Source organism: Giraffa tippelskirchi, chromosome 10 (assembly GCF_054371585.1).
Source record: "Giraffa tippelskirchi isolate mGirTip1 chromosome 10, T2T-mGirTip1v1.2.pri, whole genome shotgun sequence".
Taxonomy (NCBI): Eukaryota; Metazoa; Chordata; class Mammalia; order Artiodactyla; family Giraffidae; genus Giraffa; species Giraffa tippelskirchi.
Window position 1 is genome coordinate 108766355 of NC_137284.1, and position 20467 is coordinate 108786821.

At 38.4% G+C, this 20467-nt stretch overlaps 1 protein-coding gene across 20 annotated transcripts in view; it reads right to left on the bottom strand.

The window, feature by feature from the left end:
- The window catches only part of BBS9 (Bardet-Biedl syndrome 9), a 458699-nt gene that overhangs the window by 61641 nt on the left and 376591 nt on the right, over positions 1-20467 (bottom strand). The gene's annotated exons all lie outside the window — the stretch shown is intronic.

Consider the following 20467-nt stretch of genomic DNA (forward strand, 5'->3'; position numbering starts at 1 on the left):
CCAGTGAGACCTAGGGCACCACAGACTTGACAAAGTGGAATTATAAAGGATGACAGTGAATGACTACCCTCATAGAATTCTGTAGACTAGTCCAAGGCCCTCACCTAAGGGGTGAGAAACCTGAGACTCAAAGAGGAGTCCCTGGATGAAGTGACTGTTGGTACTGCTCCATCCTCAACCTTATCAGCTGAGCCACCTTTCAAATATGCAAATTGGATTACATTATTCCTAAACTTCAACTCCTAAAGCCAAATGTTCAGTTTAGCACACAAAGCACTCTGCTCCACCTCCTGCTCCATTTTATTCTATCCCTGTCCACCTGCACCCACACTCTCACTTTGGCCTCTCCACAGGTTTGATCCTCCTGTTGCAATGCCTAATCGCCACTCTTTCTTGTCAATGCCTACTTACAACTCAGCTCAGGCACCGCCATCTAAGCATCACATTTGTGGGCCCTCTCTGGGACTCTGAGACCGGACGCACCCAGTTCATCACCCTGGGAGCACTCCACACCCTATGCTGTGGCCACTGTCAGCATTTTGGTTTCCCCAGTGCCTGGAGATGTCTGCACCCCTACCACTGTACTTGGTCAAGAAATGTGTCTGCTGGACAGAGACACAGAGAGATGGTGAGAGATGGTGAGCTAGGATCACAGATTTGGGAGGACTCTGGAGATCTTTAATCCAGTCTCATGGGATGCTTCCTGGAATAAAACAGAAACCATGTGCCTAGGTATGGCTGTCCCCAAGATACAAAATTATCACTTTTTGAGACAGTTCACTCCTTTCAGGGACACGTGAAACCAGAAGAAAGTTATTTCTAAAGCTGAACCAAAATCTGCCCCATTGGCCCTTATTCTACCCTCCAGAGCCATGCAGAATAAATCTAACTTCTCTTCTACATGACAGCCCTTTATATCTAAGAAGACAGCAATTCTGTACCCTCTCCTCCAGAATAAACATCCCCAGTTCCTCCAGCTCTTCCTTATATAAACATGGTTTCAAGTTTTCTCTCCATCCTGACCACTTGTCTTTGAATGAGATCCAATTTTAAACACTTAAACATTTATACAGCTAACTAGAGAACCCCAAACTGACCCCGAGACACCAGGCTGGGGATGGGGATCCAGGGATGGTAGAATCACCCCCCACCCCACTGTTTACTGGAAATTCTCCCTGCCAGCCGGGCCTCTGGTTGCCTCTGCTCTCTTGGCAGCCATACCACACTCTTGATTCACACAAGCAACACGATTAAGCCCCAGGCCTTTTCCACACTCACCACATATCTTCCTTTTAGGCTTAAGCCGTTCGTTCTTTAGACCAAAGTGCAGATTCTCTATATATCCACTAAAGAACTTCCCACTGATTGCCAACATCAGGATTTTTCACTCTGCGGACCCATTATAGATGCCACCAGGCAAATAAGGAAACACAATAATTGTTTTTAAATGAGATGTCAAAGGCTATAACAACAACTTCCTACTCCAAACCACTAAAGAATAATAAAATACTAGTTGCTACAAAGACATCTCTATAGAACTATCAAAATCTAAATCAGATCAATATTTAAAATTGAATTTGTATTTCAATAATAACAGGGATGAAAATTAAGACAAAACAGTAACCCAAATGTCACTGTAGAGGACTTATTTCCAAGCTGTTTTTGATGCCATCAATGATGATCTCTGGAGTATAAGAAGGAAAGATCCTTTGTATATAATTTGGCATTTATGTACTCTGTGGTCATTTCAGCATTAAAATAGTACCTACTATTTTATTGACTATTCATCTAAGCTAACTATTGTTTTCATAAGTAGGTTACAGTAGTATATTAGATAATTTAAGTAGATATGGCATTTAGTTAATATAGAGGTACTACAGAATTTCCTTTTCTACTGCCAACTTGCAGATCAAGTCAAAAACCATGTCATGGTTAGGTATTTGGCATGGATATTTCTTTAATATAATGAGGCATGATGCCAAAACTTCAAAAAGATTGCTACTGAAATACAGGGTTATTATTTGGAGAGCCCAAATTGCTACATAAACTCAAATATGATAATAAAAAGGAATGTTTATGAGACAAAAGAAGAGCCTTAAAAATGCAATGTGATAATCTACCGATCAAACACATAGCCTACTTACCTGATAAAATATGAAACAAAACCATGTGGAAATCTAGAATCTCAAGTACAAAAAGTTCCTTAAAGGTAAGCTATTTTAACCACATTTTTGGTGTTTGAATCCATCACATTTAGAGCCTTTAAACTGATAAGTCCAATATTCAGTTTTAATGTCTAAACACACAAAAACACCCACACATAAACACACAAACACACGACCCACATGCACAGACCTGACCTTTATCCTCTAACATTGAACATCAGTTGCACTAATAATTGAACATCAATTGATGTTCATCTATCGTCCCCTCCTAATTGTGAGAGTGAAAGAAAATCTTAATTTTGGTAAAATAGCACTAAAAATGTCTGGAAGGGGTGAAACTACTAAGCAAGCACTCTTCAGTAATAACTGATATGATTTTAGTTCTCAAATCCACAGCCTAACTCTTAAATCCCAGTTTGCCCGTGTATGGCTTTTGGAAAACAATAGTAGGTGGGAAGTTAAATAAAGATATAAACGTGTGAATAAATCAATAAATAAATTTAAATGTACATGCTATTCTGTTTTATCTTCTCCACAGCCCTTGTCAGCATTACAAATTAATTTATTTACTGGGCTTTTTTGTGCTTACTGCATCTAGTCCAGAACTGATCACTGGAGTTTTCCTTTGTTCCCAAGCTCTAGACTCTATCCCATGTGGTAACTTGACTTTTGTCTTAGTCCTTCTACCTGAGCCCCTACGTTGGGAGCCTGCTTGAAAGGTCCCTCCTTAATGGACTGGGCTGCCTTGCTCCTGCCAAATCCCTCCCAAGGAACTAGACCTATGGCTGTAGCCCTGCTGCTTGACTTCAGTGCCAAGTTGCCTGCTGCGTGCATCCCCCAAACTGAGAGGCTGCTCACTCAGTCTTCTGCTTTTGTGTTCCACCTGCCTGTGTGGAGGCTCCTGTATGCCATGCTGGCCCCACATGCCTCTTGGTACCAGTGGGATGTCCCATTTCTATGGTCTCTGCTATCCTCTTCCTGACTGAAGACAACCGAGCTATAACTTTTATGATCCAGAGACCAGACCGCCATGGCTGAGTCTCTGACGTCTCTGCCCTACCTGTCCTGCTAGTCTCCACTGGTCACAGTGCCTAAATACCAGTATAAGCAAATGGCTTTTCAGAAAGCATAAGAAGCAGAAAGTTTGACCAAGTTTGTAAAGTGTATTTCCTAGGGTATCAACCAAAGTAACCTTAAAAAAAAAAAAAAAAAAAACCTAAAAGAGTTTCCTCGTGCCACTTACAAATTAAAACAACCAAGTTGGAGATAACTGCCCTTAGGCTTCTGGGTTTTGACTTAACACATTCACCTCAACTGCCTCTTCACTTTGATAAATCACCTAATCTCTGTAGGCTATATCTGTGTGTGTGTGTGTGTGTGTGTGTGTGTGTGTGTACGTGTGCACGTGCGCACGCACTCAGTCACTCCTTCGGGTCTGACTCTCTGTGACCCCATGGACTGTAACCTGCCAGGATCCTCTGTCCATGGAACTTTCCAGGCAAAAATACTGGAGCTGCCATTTCCTATTCTAGGGGATATTTCTGACCCAGGGATCGAACCCGCATCTCCTGTGTCTCCTGCACTGGCCGGCGGATTCTTTACCACTAGCACCACCTGGGAAGTCCAGGGTATATCCAAAGTCTCCATAAAACAGGAATAACACTATTTGCCATGCCAATTTTACATGAATGATAAGGCACTCAAAACCTTAAGCAGAAGATACTGTGGAATAAGCATTTATATGCAATCCTACTTTTTTAAAAAATCAGAAAATACAAACACACCATTGGAACCCAATGTACAAAGTAACATCTTTAAACTTTTATTCAAACAAATTATAAACTTCTGCAGACGTATGTTTATAATAGAAACACTACCACATCCGCCACTATAGTAGTATAGGGAAAAACCACAAAATGCCATGGTAGCATTTATTACCAAATGTGCACATGGTTAACTCTAAGTGAGAGAGGAAGGGTTTAAGAAAAAATAGAGAGATCTGTGTAAATGAACAAATGGAGATTGTGTAGCCACAGCTAGGGTTCAGTTGAGAAGAGAACATTCTTAGAAATGGCCTGTCTTACACATTAGACATCTGAAGGTAAAATGATGATTACATCATATTTATTTAGATGAAAAAAAACTATATCAAAGAGAAATAGATTTCATCTCACAATAAGAACTCATAATAAGTCTTTGATATTTATGACTGATCTACAGAGCTTTATGATTACTATTACTTTGTATTGTATTCTATCATGTTATAATTAGCCAAGGTAAGCTAGAAACAATGATATGAAATGACATAGTAAAGCTAGGTACAAATTTAGTTCTTTAGTTGTAAATTATATATTTGTAAGATATAAGAATTTTTCAGGATTGATCTAGGTCCAGATTATTTCTAAAGAATACATTTTATTCAGTGAGTCTCCTTTCATGCAAAGGAGGGCTTGAAATGTTGAGCTATATACCTCTGAGAAGTAAAACAGCTCTTTGAAATTGAAATAAAATAAAATAAAATTAAAAAAATGAAACCAAGCTGGATGGCCTATGAAGAGGTTTAAGCTTTTTAAACCCATCACTAATAAAATGAAACCCTCCCCAACATCATCCTTTCTTATCTTAAACTGAAATGACTTATTGGACTTAATGGAGTTCTCCAGTTCTTTGTGATGCTTCAAAAGCTGTACAAATCTAATTCAGATTTTAACCAAAAGTAGAATAAGGTGCCAGGCTTATCAACACAGTATTATGAAAAATAAAACACACTGCTTCTTATCAGGTGAAAATCTAAAACCTTTTTGACAAACAGAAGCTTAGCAAACTTCATGCAGTTTAGCAGCAGTACAGGCAGAAAGCACAAGGTTGCTTCAAACCAACCTACTCTGATCTTTTTTAAGTTACATCTTGCTAAGAAATCTGCATTTGACTTATACTCTCATGCTGATCTTGAAGCTTTAGACAGGAGAAGGAACACAAAGTAGACTACCTGAATTATCATGAAATTTGATCCTGGATAGCCATATTCAGTTTTAAAACAAAACATTAATGATGCTTCACTTAGACAAACATCTTGACTAAGCATTCAAGTTTGCTTCAGGAAAAAGTTTCCAGTCACAGGTACTATTCAGAAATAACTTACAAAATTATTAAGACTGAAAAATAAAATTGATAATGAATATTCAGGGGGACCCTGCTTCTGGTGATGGCAAATTAGATCATGTGGGCCAATTATCCCACTGAGAATAACTAGAACAAAATATAAACAAAAATCAGGTATAGGTATAGGAAAGCTAACAAGATAGCAGTTACCAGGTCAAGATTCAGGGGACAAGGGAGGTCCAGGAAAGTGAGTCCTGAATTTGTGGCTGCTTTTCCCTCTGAGGTCATTAGTTACCTGGTCTAACATGTAGCGCTGGGTCCTTCAGTTACTCACCACTTTGGGCGATGACTTATGCTTGCTTATGTATTTCCTTGTAAGAGGCAGCAAGGGTCATGAAAGTTGGAAGTCTGAAGACCTAGGCAAATTTTTGACACCTTTCCTTATAAGCTGTATGTCTCTGGGAAAGTTATTTTAGGTCTCAGTGTCTCAGTTTTCTCATCAGTTAAAAAAATCAGAAAAGTAATTTCCTTTGCCAGGCGCTTTTAGACTTAATGAGACATGTTTATCAATCATGGGGAGGCTTCCCAAGTGGTGTTAGTGGTCAAGAACCCATCTGCCAAAGGAGACACAAGAGATGTGGTTCAATCCGTGGGTCGGGAAAATCCCCTGACGTAGGAAATGGCAACCCGCTCCAGTATTCTTGCCTGAAAAATTTCAAGGACAGAGGAGCCTGGAAGGCTATAGTTCATGGGGCCACAGAGAATCAGACATGATTGAGTGAATAAGCACTGGCACCATTTATCAATTGTAGTTATTTCATTATTTAATTCCATGTTATTATTCTTACTTCTGGAAATACTCTCTAAAAGTTGATCTTTGGAGGGTTGATTCTTGTGAATAATAATGACACTAGAAACAATAACAACAAAAGTAACAACTGTTTAGGATCTTTCATGTACTAGAAAGTATGCTAAGAAATTTATAAACATTATTTGTACTAATAAATAATTATCCTGTGAAGTTGGTGCTGTAACTTCCAACTAAGGTGCTAGATGTAGTTTAAAGTAAAAAAGTTTATCATAAATAACACAATTATTAAAAGTAAGAACTGTAATGGGTTCCAGGACTGCATGGCTCTAAATCCCATGCTCTTGGCTACTCGGTGAGAACTTTTTTCCCATTTCATCATGTGTGTCTTTCAGTCTATTGTCACCAAGTCACTTTAGGCAGAAAATATCATATGAGGTCTTCCCCTAGAAAATTTATGGTCACAAAATTTATATCAGCTTCTTTATCCAAATAAATAATCTGTGTATAATTAAATGAGATTTTACTGCACAATCAAAAAGCACTATGATTTGTGCCAGTTTGTATGGGTCAAACTTTTAGAAGAATCTACCAAAGTCTACCTCTTACCTGCCTAGACTACTGTAACTGACATGTAGGCACTGCCTTGGCATACCACATCCCCTGAAAACATAACAATGGTCAAACTTTACTTCGATGAGTCTGAGTTATCGATGCTCAATTCAGGGATGCATTATTGAGAATACTTGGAGAGGACATTTCTATTTTCGAATCAAAAGACACATGAGGTCACAGACTCCCCAAATATCCCTATATCTGACAAAGTACAAGAAAAATATTACTGAAGTTAGGACAAGAGAAGAACCATGTGAATAAACTGAAGGAGTCAACTTCTCCCTAATACACTGTATTCTTAAAAATCTAAAAGAATAAGAAATAACCAAACTCAAGGAAAAAAGTCCCAAAATACATGAAACCACTGATTTAAGTGTAAAGCATTTTTCTCTAGAATTCGTTTCTTCTTGTTTTTCTTTCTTCCCTTTAGTTAGTTTGGTTTTTAGGACTTTCCCACCAAGAAGCTTCACTATTTTAAGATTTGCTTACCTACTTCTTTCTTGGTCAAACCCACTGGTGGATCTGAGATAACTATAGGAAAGTCCACCTACTAGAATTTTATTTCTATTTTCTTTCAAATAGAATTCAAATTTGAAGAAAAAAGTATAGCGAATGGGATCTGAAGTGATTGACTGTATACCATTCGATGTTTGTGTCATTTTTTACAGCAATCAAGCTAAGGTAACAGTAACATAGGGGGCTTCCCAAGTGGCTCAGTGGTAAAAGTATTCACCTGCCAATGCAGCTTCCATCCCTAGGTCGGAAAGACCTCCTGGAGGAGGAAACTGCAACCCACTCCAGTATTCTTGCCTGGAGGATCCCATGGACAGAGGAGCCTGATGAGCTGGTTGCAAAGAGTCAGACATGACTGAGCTTGAGTGACTGATTACCACACAACAGTAACATAGCAGCACAGACCTCAAATAGCAATTATTTATGAGATGGTATGCTTATCCCTAATTAGGGATCCTAATTTCAAATGTTTTGTCCATTTAATACAGCACTAGTTTAAGTCCATATAACCATTTATTTATTTTAAAATATTTATTTAGAGTCCACTGATATAAGACATTATACCAAACATTATGAAGTTAAAAAAAAATGTTAATCAGATATGGATCCTACCCTCAAGTGACAATTAGGAATGTATGCAAATATATAATGATGCAGAAAATGAAATGTGTTTAGAGAGAGGTACAGATAATGTGCTTTAGGAATGCTTTTGTTTTAGCCCCCTTCCTAGAATGTTATCAAGAATTATCTGTCAGCGATGAAATTTAAGACAGGAAGGTCTTTGTCTACATCATGAGATACCTTCCTGTCAGTTTTGTGCAAAAATTAATGATATCGTTGAGTTCATATTAGTGCTATGTGAAGCAAACAAGCAGACTAAATTTGTCAGCATTTTCTAGTACAGAATCCAGAGTGGGTACACCTAATACAAAATAAAAATTACTGTTATCCTTGTTAAAGTAGTCATATTGAAGAATAAAACTTCAGTATGATCACCTGGTCAAAAGTTCCCCCACTGAATCAGGTTTCACTTTTGTGAGGCTCCTCAGTTTGGGTTCAAATCTCACCTCTGCTATTTTCCAGCTATATGACCATGGGCATACTTCCTCATTTATAAATTGAAAGTAATAGTCATGAAGCAAGGATGTGGGTGCCATCTGACAGCTGATCCTAAATGTGTCAGTGGGAAGTGAGAGGGAGAAGGTGGAGAAGGCAATAAACTGCTGGGCTGTGAACAGGTATAGCCTTCGGGAGCTAATGCAGTCCTCCTGGACTGCTCTGGGAGGTGGTGTGCAATATACCTCGGACTTTCCCAACTGGGGATGAGGGAGCTGGGGTATTACTCTACCAACCCTATTAGTCATTGACCAAGTACAGTGGCTCCACAGGCTCTGCCAAACAGGGAGATTCCTCAGTCAGAAAAACTGCAGGTGCCCAGCAGGTAGAAGCTTTCAGGAACAGCAGAAGGTAAAGAGATATGGACAGAGCATGAACCGCATCTGTTACAGCCCCCTACTTCAAAGGGACGGAGTGAGGAATAAATGTGGTAATATAGGTAGAGCCCTTGGCCAATGCATAGTACATAATAATGCTCAATAAAAGTTCATTTTCTTACATTTTTTTTTTAAGTTGAGGAGGCAGGCTTATCTCTTCTGTGTCTGTATGATTGTATATGTGTTATGTATTTAATTCCTCTCCTTTTTTTCTCTACAAAACAAGATGTCTTCTAATTAGGGAAGTTTATTGGATTTATTTCTAAAGTTGTTAACAATTATATAAAGATGTTTATGACTTTGAATTTAGAGCCAGTGGGTTAGAAAACAACTAACCACTGCAGCTGACCACTGTCATTAAACCACAGAAATTAGATTACATAGGAAACTGGAAAGTTTCACCATTTTAAATGCAGAAAGTGAAGCATATTCCTGCTAACAACATCAGTGATTTCATCCGCATAGTCTCATTCACTGTGATGAGAGAGAAGACCAATGTTCCTGCAGTCCTCATAAATGACAGATCACTGAAATCAAAACTTACCTCATAACTATTCTGCCAGAATAAGAAGGAGAGCAACCTTGATTAGTCAACCCTCATTTCTTCTCAGTTTCTTTGTGGCTTTCTTTTCAAAAAGAAACAACTGGTACGATTTTTACTACTTATATGGAATGCACTTCTGGTCAAGGGATTCTGCTCCAAGGTGGAACACCAACGCATTGCCCTTTTCTATAACTTCCTGTCCCCAGTTCAAACCATTCACAAATTCCCAGTTAGTAAAAAATAACTAAATCTTTTACTCTGTGCTTACAGTTATGTTCTATCAATTCTAGGGCATTGTTTTCATATTTTAACATCTCTGAAACAGACTGTGTCAAACTCAGTGGCATCTGACAACAGCTGGCTTCCAGGCACCAGTCCAGCTCTTGCTGTTGGTGCCTGGGCATGCAGTCTTTGTCTTAGTAGCTGTTCCTACCATGTCACTTCAAATGATGGGTGTTTAATGGCCATACTCCCCTGTCAAACTGATTATCTTTTAAAATAGCAAAATTATGCCATGATTCATCATTGAGCAAAAAAGCTGTGTGCACATAAAGGCATGGAAACTGAATAGTTGGAAGTATAAATTTGAAATTAGTGAAGCAAATACTCATGACAGAAGAATGATAGCAGTTCCAGATGTTCTTGCAAAGCAAAAGCTACGTGCCTTCCAGGATATAAAATAAGAAGATAAAGAACCTAGAGCCTATTATACAGAGTGAAGTCAGAAAGAGAAAAACAAATATTGTCTATTAACACATACTTATAGCTAGAAAAATGGTACTGATAAATCTATTTGCAAGGAAGCAACAGAGACACAAATATAGAGAACAGAATTCTGGACACAGCAGGAGAAGTAGAGGGTGGGACAAATTGAGAGAGTAGCATTGCCAATATGTGCACTACCGTGTATAAAATAAACAGCTAGTGGGAAGATTCTGTATAACACAGAGAGCTCAGCTCAGTGCTCTGTGATCACCTAGAGGGGTGGGATGAGAGATGGGTTGGGAAGGAGGTTTAAGAGGGAGGGGATATATGTATACTTATAGCTGATTCACGTTGCTGTACAGCAGAAACCAACACCACATTATAAAGCAATTATCCTCCAATTAAAAATAAATTTAAAAGAAGCCAAGAAGATACAGGTAGGAGAAATATATTATGTTTTGTTACTGAGGTACCTGCATACAGATGACTATCCTATGCCAAACAATACAACTAAAGTAAGAGAAATTGCTAAATCCCTGGGATAGATGTGGTCTGCTTAATTAATGTGTCACATAAGACTCTTGCTGAAGCAGTAAACATCAATTTGCCTAAAATTTCTTGGTAACTATGGACAGAAGCTGCTTAATTTGCACCAAAATGTGATTCAACTGAAGGCAAAAAATGAAGCTTTGAGCTTAGTCCAAAAAGAAAATTTTTAGAATGAATATCAAAGGCTCAGAAAAAAATCATGAAGGTAAGAGTGGCATACTCTTAAGGATGCACAAAATGCTGTTCATGCACACAGGACAATGCTATGTGCAAAAACACAGATGACCTGTAGTTGAAAGGTAACTTAAGTATCAAACTTTGAATGTGAAGAAGTTTCAGGAATACCTTAACCAATTTATGTTGCTTTCCTCTTAGTCAGGCTCAAGAGTAAGATGTGGTAGAACATATGTCTGCATGTGTGCATGCTAAGTCGCTTGTCATGTCAGACCAGTATGACCCTACGGACTGGAGTCCTCCAGTCTCCTCTGTCCATGGGATTTTCCAGACATGAGTGAGTTGCCGCGCCCTCCTCCAGGGGATCTTCCTGACCGAGGAATCGAACCCATGTCTCCTAAGTCTCCTGTACTGGCAGGAGGGTTCTTTACCACTAGCGCCACCTGGGAAGCCCAAAACATATGTCTAAGTAAGTCTAAAAGCTCTTTCAATAATTACCTAAAAAATTAAGTGATAAAAAATACTATGTCATACATAGTTTACTTGGCTGTATTTTTTTCTAAGTGGCCCATAAAATAATACTGTCACTAACAATGGATGGCATCCTATTGTTGAAATAGTAGTAACAAGAGCTACTAATTTCTAGAGATTGTACATGCCTAGCACTACATTTGGCACTTTATATACATTTCCTCAATTAGTCCTCCTATGAATCTTAAGAGGTTTATAAAGGGTGTCCTTAACACCTGCTCACCTTTGACAAGTAGTTTCCAAATGAGTTCACATGTCATCCTCTAAAAAGGATGACATAATATTCTATTCAATTGATATAACACAGTTTGTATTTTCTAACTATTAGCATTTAGGTTGTTTTGGTATTTCACAATTATAAATACAAACATTATGTCAGCAAATAGATTTTCCCTACACACAAGAGTTTAGCACTTCTGTGGCAGCATTAATCATAGCAGTAATAGTAGTAGTAGTAATTGTGGTGGTGATGGTGGTGGTAGTATTAATAGTAATATTCTGGTCTTCCAGTTGACATAGATAACTAAACATCAAAACCCTGAATCTAAAAATGATAGTGAAGATACCCAAAGGAGGCTCAGTACATGGTTTAGTTCATTGAGAAAAACAAGCAATGCAACTTGCTTACTCTGTGTAAGAAACAGAATTTTGAGAGGTATTATTGAAGAAGAAATTCGTATTATATACATATTTTTATTCAATGTGTTTTTGAATTTTTATTGTGTTTCAGTAAAGCATGAATAGTAGGCCATAGCCAAACCTAATGAAGGCCAGATTATGCAGTAAAGAAAATACATAGTAGAAAAAAGGATATATCTAAAACACAAAAAAGAAATTTCATGTGTACCAGCTCTTCAGATGCTGGCATGGCCCTTCTCCCAACCTAACTGTGTGAAAGGCAGTGAGTCTCTGGTTCCAAGCACCTCAAAACTGGCAGATTCCTCACTCAGCACAAACTGTGCTTTCCATCAAACTCTGGGCATGCCTTCATGAGAAAGGCATTGGAGAGCCAAGTTCACTCACTTCCTTAATGTCATGTTCTTCTGTACCATTTGCTTACTGGTTCAGTATGTTGTTGTTTGGTCGCTAAATTGTGTCCAACTCTTTTGTGACCCCATGGACTGCAGTCCACCAGGCTCCTCTGTCTGTAGGGTTTTCCAGGCAAGAATATTGGAGTGGGTTGCCATTTCCTTCTCCAGGGGATCTTCCTGACCCAGGGATTGAACCCATGGCTCCGGTTGCATCTTCTGCATTTGCAGGGGGATTCTTTACTGCTGAGCTACCAGGGAAGCCCTGTTCAGTGGGAATATAAAGTAAAAAGTAAGATGAAATCAAATCTAGATGGCCACTCTCATCTCCCTTCCAAGCAGAATCAGTCTTTGAGATCTGGTATCATTCTCCAATGTACAGATAAGGAAATCAGTGTTTAGAGAGCTCCATAATTTATTTAATACCTAAGGATACCAAGTTAATTAAGTATTTGCTCTAAAAAGGATGACATAATATTCTATTCAATTGATATACCACAGTTCATATTTTCTAACTATTAGCATTTAGGTTGTTTTGGTATTTCACAATTATAAATAGCATTATGTCAGCAAATAGATTTTCCCTTACTACTTTCAGTGCATTAACTTAGATTACTGGTGCCCAAATGTTGGATTAGTTTTATGGCCAACATTTTCCTAGAGGACTCTCTGGAAAGAAATATCAGAAATAGCTGGGTGTGTCTATTTCACTACATGTCTGTTAGTAGTATTTATTATCAAATTTGGCTAAATTAATACAGGTGAAGTGTATTTATCTAATAGTTGTTTACACTTACATATATTCAACACTGGTGAAATTGAAAAATTTTATGTTCCTTCAATCAAAAAAGAAAAAATTCATGTTAACTGATTTGAATTAAAGGATATGTCAATGAATATATGTGTAAATATTTATGTGTGGTGGTCTGGTTCAATCTACCCATATCTTTTATCATCTCTACAGGAAAAATCAAGTTTTTTCTTACAGAACCCCCCCAAATTTGAGGCTGCTTGCAAAGAAAGGGGGTAGTACAAAATGGAAATTGACTGCTTCCTTTTTTTAAAAAAAAAAAAACTTTTAAAAAGCTACACAGTTGTTGGAGGACAACATGTAATTGTGTGAAACATTATGAAAGTAAATGAGGTATCAATCCCCAGGTACTTATATCCGATTATATGATTAATTTAAGCTTTAATTCTGTGAGGAAACAAAAGAATCTGTCCTTATATTCATTAGAATACAAGACAAGCACATAGACAGTTTTAGAGTATATAGTGAGAGCTCAACTATGTCATACCCCCAAGGGAAATTCACAAGAGAACGAAAGCCAGAACAAATAGGGAGGAAACAAAAATTGATCTGCCTCTTAAAGCGAGTGGATAGAAAGCTAAAGAAAGGACACTATTTTAGGTGAAGAAAGCAAGCTCTATTAGCCCTGGCTTGATGGAAAGAAGTTGTGTAGCCATGGAAAGTCAGTGTTCTCAGAATGAAGTGGGGAAGCTGAGAAGTTGCAGAAAAAGTTTTAGAAAGAAGATAAAGTGGAGCCAAGCGACAGAAAATCCTGAATATCTGGCACTGGAATCCAAACTCAACCAGGGGCAAAGAGAGCCATGGAAAGTATGTAAGCAGGTGTGTGACAGAAGAGCATGGGGCTGAGTCTTGCAGAGATGTGTAGGGCACACCAACGCAGAAACAGGGAAGAAAGGCTACTTCAAATGCCACCGCAGAAAGCCAGGTAGAATGACAAGGATGCAACCCAAGGGGCGGTTCTCAGAAATATTTCCAAATGAACAACAACAGTCACAACAGGGTGAATGACTAAACCCAGAGATGCAGCTCTACATGTGGTTACAGCACAGAGGGAACACCCATTCTAGAGGAAAGAGTCACCAATTTTCATGGGTACATTTCTAAAAGAATGCAATGTCCCAGAAATGGCAAAATCATCTCTTTGTAATTAGTACACTCAAGTTGGGTAGAGTAAAGGTATTTTTTTTGAGTATTTTAAGGGCTTCGTAGGTGGCACAGTGGTAAAGAATCTGCCTGCCAATGCAGGAGATGCAAGAGATGCAGGTTCGATCCCCAGGTTGGGAAGATCCTCTGGAGTAGGAAATGGCAACCCACTCCAGTACTCTCCCCTGGAAAACTTCATGGACAGAGGAGCCTGGTGGGCTGCAGTCCATGGGATCACAAAGAGTCAGACACGACTGAGTGCGCGTGCACACACACACACACACACACACACACACACGTATTTCAAATAAATTAAACTAATGTGATTACACTTTCAGCAGGAACCAAATTGATAGGCATTATGAGGGTAGTGATGATCATCACTGTCCTCATTGTGGTAGTAGGACTTTTACTTATTTTAAGTATTTACATTTAAATATTATATTTAATATGAGGGCTTCCCTCATAGTTCAGTTAGCAAAGAATCTGCCTGCAATGCAGGAGAGTCTGGTTTGATTCCTGGGTCGGGAAGATCCATTGGAGAAGGGATAGGCTACCCACTCCAGTATTATTGGGCTTCCCTTGTGGCTCAGTTGGTAAAGAATCTGCCTACAACGCAGGAGACCTGGGTTGGGAAGATCCCCTAGAGAAGGAAAAGGCTACCCACTCCAGTATTCTGGCCTGGAGAACTCCATGGACTATACAGTCCACGGGGTCGCAAAGAGTCGGACATGCCTGAGCCACTTTCATTTGCATATTTAATTCACACCTTATTTCACAAAGGATTTGAGGTGGCATACAGTGAAAGTGGAGCTTCAAATAATTTTTTGTTCACTTGCTTGGTCTTTTTATTCTTAAATGCATGAATAATGTTAAATGTGTCCATGAAACCATTGCTTCATATTTGATATACACAAGGAAAGATTAAAAAATTATACATCACCATTTGTAAATGTATTCTCCTTGGCTCCTAATATGATGTATTTCAACTATTTCAATTTTTAAAACCGCAAGCAGGTCATCAGAAAAGCTCTAAGATACATTATATTCAACTCTAGGGATGTCAAATATTCCATTACATAATACCAGTTGCATCTAACTAGTAACAAGGCAGAGTACGCAGCCATTATGAACACAAAACTAATTCTTTCATGTTTATCTTGCTGGCTAAGATCATGGGAATTAGCAAAATATTTACTTTCTGTACTATGTTCCCATAGACAGTTATACTTGTGATGATACTTGAGCAGTCATAAAGGCTGGCTTGATACTGACAACAGACTTCCTCCTTTTGTTTGCCTTTTAAGAAGGGGTCATTAATAACAGTAATGATTAGCCATTGCAGTCATCACTCAATCCAGACAGGAGGCACAATGGCCCTTACATCAAATCTGACCTGTGACGTAGAAGTCTTCAGGCCTTGTAAGTAAGTCTTGATAAGTCCCTCTGCACAATAGGATTTCCTATTATAAACATCTGTTTTCTCACATGAACCATGTTGAAAATGTTAAAAATAAGTTTCTCTTTCCATATCAGTTTGTACCAGGAATAATCAATCAAAAAGTAAGGCTGAAGGTCCAAATCTCCTTCCTTGACTGATGTAAATTTCCATTTTAACTTTCCCAGGGGATTTCAAACAACAGTACTAGGGAAGGTAACAATTAAGCCCTAAAGAACACAATAAAGCTTTTCTTTTTCAAATAGTAGATAACATCTACTACAGATATTAAAAGCACTTTGAAAGAAAAGAAAAAGTCAGTAAAGATGCTATGCAACAGGCCAATATTTCCTCCCCTTTTAGGATTGTACACAATCAGGTCCCCAAACCAGTGCTCTGTTGCTCTTTTCTTTAGAGCTTCTTCTGGAATCAGGTGGAACACACGAACATTTAGAGTAGAAGAAGTATGAGACAGCCATCTGGAAATGTGCTGCTCCTTCTTGTTTTCCTGCCATCTGCTGGACTTCATCTTACAAAATCTTAGTCATCTAAGCTGTTTGCTAGGAAAATGAGAAGCAGATTTATACAGAGATTAGGAAGGGCAAAAAGGATTCATCCACATATCAACTCCAAATGATAGTAACTACCTGGGTGTATATTCAGTTACTCAGTCATGTCTGACACTTTGCAACGCTTAGGACTGTAGCCTGCCAGGTTCCTTTGTCTATAGGGTTTTTCAGGCAAGAATACTGGAATGGGTTGCCATGTTCTCCTCCAGGGGATCTTCCAGACTCGGGGATTGAACCTGTGTCTCCTGCATTGCAGGCAGATTCTCTGCTGGCTGCACCATTGGGGAAGATCATTACCTAGAATGCTGTGTTTAAAAAATTCTGAATCCAGGTGTCAACTCAACAGGAAAGAGTTCATGATGATTATAACATCTACCTAGGCCATATGAAGGGGGTGTAGCAGCCCTTGTAGCAGATTCTTTCCCCTTCTTCATTGTGCAAATGCACACATCTCCCCAGACGAGTTTCTTGTTCCGAGGAGAATATCTGGTTATTGTGCATATGACCAGGCTGATCCCATAACACCAGAAATAGGGGCTGCTAATGCAAACACCATGGTATAACTATATGTCAGTGGTCACCCTTCTTTCACTAATTTGTAAAAATGTGCTGAAGTTCTTAACTCAACTGACCCTTTCTCAATTTCTCTCTTAATGACTGATAGTGCCATGTGACAGAAACCTCTGCCATGATGGAAATGTTCTATATCTACACTCTCCAGTATGACAGCCACTCACCACATGTGGCTATTGAGCAACTGAAATACAGCAAGTATGATTGAGAAACTGAAATTTTAATTTTATTTCACTATAATTTACTTACACTTCAATTTAAATAGCTACATATGATAAGTGGCTATCATGTTAAATAGCCAATGGCTGCACAGGACCAGAATATGCTTCCTTGTAATGCTGAAGTAAATCCACAAAGGATGGGTACTAAGTCAATTTGGTTTCTTGAGGCATGCTCAGTGCCTAGGACAGTACCTGAAACACAGTAGGTCTCAGTAACTATTCATTGAATGAATAAATGAATAATAAGTGGACTGGATATAAGATTTTTCCTCTTAAACCAATCCTGAGGTATGCGCAATTTTTCAGCTTTTGGTTTCTATGCAGCATCATGGGAGGGAAATGTGTATAGTATCACAATTAAACACTCTCTTAGACTCAAAGCAGTAACACATTGACCTAAATAGAGATTGCATTTTCCAAAGAGTTTCAAGTAGATAGAGGGTCAGTAGAGGATTTAAATTTAATTTGAGAATTCAAATTTTCTGAAATATCTTCAGAAAAGTAAGAAAATAAATTATGTTAGAATTTCCCTAATAGGGACTCTAATAGAACATTATTTTAGGCAAAACTTCTCCATCATCACAGGACAACAGAAGGGATAATACCATACTATCCAATCCACAGATGGAACGGAGTTTAAGAGTTCTTTTTGAAGACACCAAATAGAACATTTACTGTTTCGGTTTTTTTTAAGAGATAGGGAGTATCCCTACAAAAACATATTTGGCATACATAACTTTCAGCACCTTAAAAAATCATGTATAATAGACTGCAACACCAGCATTTATTTGCCCCCCAAAAGTATTGAGAAGTGGAAAAAATGGAAAAGTATTAAAAAGAGACAAATCAGAGAAAACAAAGGTTAATTCTTTTCCAAAAGGGATGGCATTTTTTAATACCGATAATATAGTGCAAAGAACATTATTTTTCATTAGAAAGAATGATTCTAAATATTTTTGCTTTGTGAATCTGAGGCTATTAAGAAGAAAATATTCTAGAGTTGACTATGGCATTTAGCCTTCCTGTGACACATGCCATCTAAATGACAATACAACAAACCAGTATGCATTGCTATCTGAACTGTGAATAAAACATCTGAGCACTTTCTCCTACCTCTCACATACTGTGGGGACATCTGACCTTGAACTGAGAGGCTCTTCTGAAAATGTTGCCCACATGTCTAAAGTTCTCCCCCTCATACATGTACTCTGCCCTCCAGCCTCAACCAAACCATCTAAATTGCATTCAGATTTTTGTGGTATCATAATAACTTCAATATGGGATACATTTTCAACATTCTGGTCAGAGACTCCTTTCTTCCCCACCTCACCCTCCTTCCAAGTTATTTCAGGTTTGCATATTTCATTTTCACATCTCAGCAGGATACCCATCACATAACATTTATTTGTGAGGTCTAAAGGCATAACATGGGGGATTGTGAACTAGCATGTCAAACCCACATACGGCATGCATACGTCTTAAAGAATGAAAAAGGATTCCTTTTTTTCTCAAGATATATAAGCTGTCTCAACAGTATAAGTCCAAAGTGAATTCCACAACCTAATTAAAGATGAAGAACACAACAAGCAGTATTAAAGTGTCTTTTTTGATTTATTCTTCTCCAAGTTATGTTTTTATCAAATGTCTTGTCTCATTAATGACTTCAACAGACATAACAAGTATACACACCTTCTAATCTCACCAAATTCAGAAGAAAGTTGAAGTAATGTTTTGGGAGGTATGACAGCAGAGAATACAGAGACAGGGTAGAAAGTGGCTTTGAGACGTCCATTCACCTGCCTATGAGCATACTTACATACTCTCAATCAATGCTGTGTTTAAAGATCAGTAGAGTCAGAAATACTACAGTCTCTCTCAAGACTCAATTCCTACATTTGAGAATGTTTATTTCTAGGGAATTCTTCATGGCCTAAGAGCCAGCTTCAGGAGCATGCAAGCTGTATAATTGCATAGGGCCTCACATTCAGTTTAATGCTTTGTTGCCACCATCTTGAAATTCTTAACAATTTTATCTTTGAATTTGTGTTTTGTAAGTGAAGTCCGATGAGACAATGAAGCGTGTGTGAGAAGGGAGGATGTGTGTAATATGCATGCCTCTTTCCTCCTTTCCTCGCTTCACATGCAGCCCTGTTGCTCAGAATCCCCGTGGCCCCAGGATGAGTGGGAGTTCATGGAGACTCGAGGTAAGCAGGAGGAAGGCCTGTTCCATCTAGGCTGATTAAACGAAGGAAATGACAGCCCTGAGAGGCTTTTCATTTGAACCAGAACTTGCACGGAATGAAAAAAGAGGCAATAGATGCAAAGAAACAGGAATGATTAAGGAAATCCACTAGACTCCTGTTACTTCCCTATATTATTGAATCACACTGAAACTGATAACACAGAAGGAAAGGGCTGTAGAGTGACACAGAGCTCCTTTTCCTTTGGTCCTTCCTTACTCAACAGGAAGCTGAAGGTAGGGACATGTTGGAAGATGTACATAGGTTAAGAAGGGAAATACAGAAGCTTAAGTTTTGTGCAGTGATTCCGTGGTTCTATAAGAGCAAAATACACATGCATGCAAAAGCCATAAAATATAAATTGTATAATTGTGGTGATTCTTTAAATTTTTCTTTGTTTAGGACAACATAAGTAATTAACAAGCAAAAAATACCGTGAGGAGAGAGAATGCAGAAACTAAAAAAAACATGTTTTTAGTACCTGTTTAAACAGCACTTTAGCTTTTTTTCCTATTTCTTGAACAATGGATCTTCATTTTCATTTTACACTTAGCCCTGTACATTATGCAGCTGGCCCTGCCCTGCTTCAGGTTCAATCTACTGCATCTGTTCTGCCAAGTCACTCTTTTAGTTTCACTCTCATCTCCATTCATTTACCTAACAAATATTGACTGCACTATGGTCAAGCATTGTGTCAGGCACTAAGAACAGAAAAAATAAGTAAGATATAATTCCTGCCCTCAAGTGTAGTTGAAGAGACAGATCACCATGAAAAGGTAATAATATCTACCTTGCCTGGCTTTAGTGAGGACTATAAATAATATACTTTAAGTAGACAAATCATTGCCAATGATGATGAGCACTCTATCCAACTATCTCATTTAATTCTTATCACAACTTACTGGTCAGGTAACATAGTTGTTTCCATCTTAAAGCTATAGAAGCAGAGATTTAGATCAGTTAAGAAACCTGACCAGAAGGACTGTGCTGTTAAGCGGTAGAACCAGGATCGGAGGTCACACAAGTCTCTTTGACTACTAAATCTGAGTTCATAAGTGATAGTAAGGGCTTTTCTGGTGGCTAAGTGGTAAAGAATCCATCTGCCAATGTAGGAGATACAGATTTAATCCCTGGTCCAGGAAGATCCCACATGCCAAGGAACAACTAAGCCCGTACGCTACAACTACTGACCCTGTATTCTAGGAACCACAACTACTGAGCCCACACTGTGCAACTACTGATTCC